This window comes from Octodon degus, unplaced genomic scaffold (assembly GCF_000260255.1).
Source record: "Octodon degus isolate 3935 unplaced genomic scaffold, OctDeg1.0 scaffold00046, whole genome shotgun sequence".
In the NCBI taxonomy this organism is placed as follows: Eukaryota; Metazoa; Chordata; class Mammalia; order Rodentia; family Octodontidae; genus Octodon; species Octodon degus.
In genome coordinates, this window is record NW_004524622.1 from 6,598,869 (window position 1) to 6,604,860 (window position 5,992).

A 5,992-nucleotide genomic window follows, 5' to 3' on the forward strand; every position below is an offset into this window, starting at 1 on the left:
TAGGATAGATATACAGCTACTTTCTCTTAATTCAATGAGAAGAAAGATTTATACTAATAGTGTTTGGACAGGATATCATTTCTGCATCTTGTACTATGAATAACCACTACGAAGACAACAATATGCAATGTATTAATTTTTGAAACTGTGCTGTTAATCGGTTTTGAAATTGTCTCATTGCTATTTCTCAATAAAATTAATTAAAAAATAAAGAAGTATCAAGATACATTACATATGGGTACAGATTTCTGATGATGGCTGTGGTCATCATGTAATAATTTGAACCAATAAAACTAGTTTAAAAATAAAATTGCAGAAGCATGATGATGAAAAACAGTATAACTGATCAACTAAAACATTTAATTTATAGGTCTATTCATAGTAAAATAGTCACTACTACTATTAAAGTACCTTAAACTGATACAGCTGTTGTTAGTGGTTAAGCTCAGACTGACTAAATTCTTGAGCAGTTTAGAATAATATTTAAATTTTTATGTAGCTTTTTGTTTATTTGGTTGGTTGGTTGGTTGGTTGGTTGGTTGGTTGGTTTGGTTTGATTTGGTTTGATTTGGTTTTGGGGTTTGGTTTTGATTTTCATGACAGGATCTTGCCTTATACTCCAGGGTGGCCTGGGACTCATGGCCCTGTTGAACCCAGGGGCTTCATACTGAGCTACATCCTTGGCCATTTTCCTTATTTCTTATTTTGAGACAGAATCTCTAGGTCACAAAGTTTCCCAGGCTGGGCTTGAATTTGCAATCTTTCTACCTCAGCCTCCCAGAATGCAGAAATTAAAAAAATATTTTTAAGTGAAGTCTTTTCTTCTCTCATACAGTCTAGGGGCACAGCCTACTGGTAGAGTATAGCAAGTAAAATGTCCCTGGCTCAATCTCTACCACTAAAAACTAACTCATGAATGAAATGAAATTATTTTCTTTGTAATTATCTTTCCCAGACCTTTTTTGACCCCATTTTCTTCCATGTCCGTCCCCTACTGCTACCAGGCTCTTCTTTTTTCCTGTGGCCCTAAATTTTCACTGATTTAAGGATGCTGGTATCTTTTGGCTTTGTCATTAGACCATGATTTCAGCTGGAAAATTATTGTAAAATCAGTATGATTTAGAAAAATGTTCTTTCTACAAAGAACATGTCATTCAATGAACTACTTCTTCTCCATAATATACCTTCATGCACTCAGACACACTAGCTCCTACTCTTTATAACTATATTCCTTACATTTACATTTCTTAATGTTTTACTGTGTGATAATTTATTAAGTAAGTTTTTTAATTTTTTTTTCAGTACCAGGGATTGAACTCAGGACCTTGTACTGCCAGGCAAGCACTTATTCCACTGAGCTATCTCCCTGGTCCTTTTAGTAAGTTTTTTGCATTCTCACTCATATATTACTGGCATTCTGAAATCCAGTCAGCCTCTCTCAAAGCTTCTGTTGCTAGAAGTGAGGTAGTGAGCATTGACTCTGGAGGAGTGTGATGAATGACCGGCCAAGTCTGAAAATTTTGCAGTCCTCCTACAACAGTGCTCCAAGTTTATGAGAGAGACTCTAGTCCAAAATGTCTCATGTTGTCATGAGAAAAACAACAGTACTCTGAGACCTGTTAGGAGACCTTATTTCTACTTATTAGCAGTATTTCAGGAATAGCATTTGAAAATATGGGAAAGAATATTATCCTCTGAAAATTAAAGTCTGCAGTTTTTGTACATATGATGGATTGGAGAAGATATATACACAAAGAAGTTCACCTTCACATCAAAAACATGGTTATGATGAACTACCTTTCAAAGGTTTTTCCCTGTCATCTTAAAGAAACAGATGGATCTCAAGTTTCAATCAATGGCTAATCTTGATTATAAATTGATTTTAAAGTATTGAAAAGGTGGATATTAAATCAAAAAAATTATTGTATTGGCTGTGTAAAAAGAAAAACCACAAAAGTTAGTGACATCCATCCAAATACTTTCCAACACAGTAAAACATATATAAAATAAACTGTAAACACTATCGCACCATTGTAATACTATCCCTATAGAAACAATCTAATGATTTTTAACACCATATCATTAAACATTCAATGTATCCAGTTTCCTTTGTTTTATTTCTCTACTCACTGGGCAACGTTCTGATTATTGTTTCCTGTATTGGTTTATCTACAATGAGAGAAACTATTGGTTGTGTTGGATGTCATTTTCTCAGCATAATAGATTTTAATAAATTATGTTATAAATTGAAAATAAGTTATGATTTTACATCATAACTTATGATTTTACATCAGCTTTGTGATCTTAGGTAATGTATGTCCCTCAAAAACAAATCTAGTTTTGGCCTATGTATCTAAAAGGGATTTTAGTTGTAGATAACAGAATCCATTCTAGATAACTTAAAAGAATTTGTTTAAGGATATTAGGTTATCAGCACAATTTCTACAAGGTACACAGTTTTGAATGCTACTTAGGCAGGAACACCAGCCCCTCCTGCTAAGAAAAAGGATAGAATAAGACAGGTCCTGTTTTTCTTAGCATTCACCATGGACACTCAGGACACTGACTACAAGTGACGGAATAGGAAAAAAAGGATAGTAACAAAACTAAAAATAATTCAAATTATCAAACACTGGAAGGAAGATAGAGAAAATAGAAATAATTTAATAAAAATTTACTATTACCATATCTCAAAATAAAAAGGCTTCCTCCAATGTGTGGGACTGGGAGCAAAGAAATTTCTCTCTGGAACTGGACTGAAGGCATCAGGAAGGAGGGTGAGAGAGTGTTGGTTTTTATCTTAAGCTTTTCTGAAGCATCCAATTGTTGATAATGTACAGCATATATAACTCTAAATTATTTATTGATCCAAATAAAAATGCACATTTCCCTGAAATTGTTAGCAATTAGACCTCTTCCTTCTGACCATTCCACTACTTTGTACTCCCTTAATACTTTGCACTGAAAGCTACTGTGACATCTTGAATTTGTTCATCTCATTATCTTATTATCTCATTAAATTTCCTACAACTAAACTCTACTTAAAGTTCCTAGAGGTCAGGTAGCAGAACTTTTATTTTTGATAAAATGTCAGCATTTGATACAGCATACAATGTATGCTTAGTCTGACTGACACATAAAGTGGCCACCAAAGAAGAGTGGGAGAGAGAAGGAAGGAGAAAAAGAGAAAGAAGAGGAGGGAGGAGGGACACTGGAACTGGTTCCTGGGAAGAGTAGAAAGGCGCAGAGATTCCAGCTGAAAAAGTAGAGCAGGAATTCCTTAGGTTGTACTTGATGGGAGATGTTGGTCAAAGCTCAGAAGACCAAGGTCAGGAGAAGAAGAACTTCTTGCTGGAAAGAACTGTGTTGGCTGTTGGACTCCAGGTGACATGGTTATGCCATGGCAGAAAGTTTGGCTGCATTTTACCCACAGCTGGAGACTTCGCCTGACACTGAGAACAAAGCTGGTGGACTAATTAATCTGACAGCAGAAACTTGAAGGCAGTCTAATACGGAGGTGATGGCATAGCTACGACAAGGGATTTTAGTGGGATTTATGTCAATAACCAAGAGCAAAGAGCCCAGCAGAATGATTTTAAATGCTTTGAGTTTGGCCAGGAGGAAGCTCCAGTGAACTGTAAACACAGAGCAAAGGCAATCGTCATTGCTTTGAAGTGACAGGATAACAGGAAAGACTGCGTGAAGGAATCACAAGGCTCCTGCCTTTGCCGCCTCAAAATTGCAAACTTAAAAGACTTTGCCTTGAGAAACCCAGAGCAGCAGTTCCAGAATGGGGGCAGCCTGGAGAACTGTTTCTGGAGATTGGGCTTAGCATACTCAGTGATCCAGGCACTTAACCCCAATGCCCAAAAGAGAAGAAAGCCTGGAAACACCGTTCCAGCTGGAAATCAACATTGGCATCATCCACTGGCACTGGTTTTAGGAGTCAGAAATGCTTCTACTCAGATTTCAGGAGAAGGCCCGGGAGGCCAGGCAGCATTCCCCCAACAGGGCAGTGTGTGAAGCTATGAGCATGAAGCCAAAGGTGCAGGGACTGTGAGCAGGGACTGCTTGAGAAAAATCGTAAAAGGGAAGCAGAACCAGCTGAAGAGAGAAACCAAGGGTGTTAAAACCACCAGAAATGTTATAGGGGCAGAACCCCCAAGCCCTTCAGAGTTCACAACTTGCCATACATTGCTGGGGTCAATGGAAACTAGAACTGAAGGTTTGCACTGCTAGATTTTTGTCTTGCTTTGTTCCCATTCATTGCTATCCCACCTTTGTAACTTCTTGGAGTGTCTTATGACACTGCAAGCTGTACATGCTTAACTTTCTTTTCATTTGTTGAAGGGCTTGCAGCTAAGAGTTTACCTTAAATTTCAGAGAAAACTTTGGACTTAGACTTTTTAGTGATACTGGAACTGTTGAGACTTTGGCAGCCCTTGGAGACAAATTAAATGCCTGTGGCATAAAGTTATGTGTATGAGTCTTTGGGAGTCAGGGAAAGAATGATATGGCTTGTCCCCCAAAACCTAATGCAGTCATAGGTTGACTTTTTCAGAAGTGAGTGGTCGAGGGTGTGTGATGCTGGAACTGATTCATGGCACAGTACTAGGCTCAGGAGCACAGGATTAAGTGTTTGAGTGCTGTCCACCATGAGCAGCCTGGATAGGATGAGGGGCAGGAGTGGTAGTGCCCCTTGCTTGTTTGCTTCCTTCTGTGCCCTGTGAACTGTTCTCCTCTGTGAAGCCACCCTGGCTTCCAGCCAGCCCAGTCTGGACTGAAACTTCCACAAACTGTGAGCTAAACCTTTCCTCCTTGACTTACAGGTGGTGGGTATTTTGTATCTCAGCAATGAAAAAATTAACTGAAGCAAGAAGTAACAGGATGATTTGCTGTGCAGCATCCTAAAAGGGAGGGGAGTGCTTCAAGGTGAGTAAAGAACCGTGAGTGCAACACAAGACAGAAGAATTTAGGATGTGTGAAAGCAATCGAGCTAAATGGAGAGCAGGCCAAGCTGCAGAACAGAAGAGGTAAAATCAGGTCAAGAATTTTCAAAGACAGTAAATTAAAAGGAAATGAAATTCTTACTGAATGTTTTCCAATCCTCTGGTAACTACAAGACACTAGGTATCATAAAGAACCTTTAATGAGGGGGACAGATGGACATGCTAGAGAAGGAAGCCATAACAAGAAAGAAGTCTTTCAAGAGAGAGAAAGAGACCAGCTAGGGCCCAAACACCACTGAAATAATTCATTTCAAAGAGTAAAAGGGAGCACAGCTTCATTCAAAACTGAAAAAAGAGATAAGTGGAAAGAGTCAAAGACAGAAATTCTCAAGATTTTTGTTCCTGGCCCTGAGAAATTGCTGATGGCTGACTGCACTCCTGATGCTAGAACGTGCCATGCACACAACCGACAGCTCTGACCCACCCCGAGCGAGCACACAGCCGGAGTCGCGGCAGGGCTCACCTCCTCTGCTGCATTTGCACACATTTGAGGAGCAGCTGTAGCACTGCTGTCTCTGCAGCCGTGAGGAGAGCAAAGCCACAGAGGATGTTAGTCACACCTTCACTTCAACTCTTCACTAGCTGAGAGCTCAGTCCACATGTTAGTTTCTGGGGCTCAACACTTTCCAGTCAATCTGTTAACATTCATTAACTCCTAGCTCTTTGAAATATACATAAAATAAATACAATACGGCTAGAAGATTTTCTAATTTTAATTATTTCTCAGGAGTCCCAGCTGAGACACAGCGTGGGCCGGACCCTCTCCCACCCCCTCGGGCCGCCCCCCATCACTCCGCCAGACCTCCCCCACCCCACCCTCAGAGTAGGAATTTCTGCCCAGTTCCGGGAACCACCAGACTCAGTCCTAGCCCAGGTCCTGTGAGTGTGTGGAGGGCTTCCTCCTACCCTGCGCCGACGGGACCGGTCCCAGCCCAGGCGCAGCGTGGGCCAGACCCTCTCCAACCCCCTTGGGCTGCCCCCCA

The 5,992-nt window shown here is 40.2% G+C and overlaps 1 protein-coding gene and 1 pseudogene across 1 annotated transcript in view; both read right to left on the bottom strand.

Moving 5' to 3' along the window:
* The window catches only part of Ctnna3 (catenin alpha 3), a 1,779,311-nt gene that overhangs the window by 1,741,304 nt on the left and 32,015 nt on the right, over positions 1-5,992 (bottom strand). The gene's annotated exons all lie outside the window — the stretch shown is intronic.
* LOC105742289 overlaps positions 5,260-5,992 on the bottom strand; it is a 13,388-nt pseudogene continuing 12,655 nt past the window's right edge.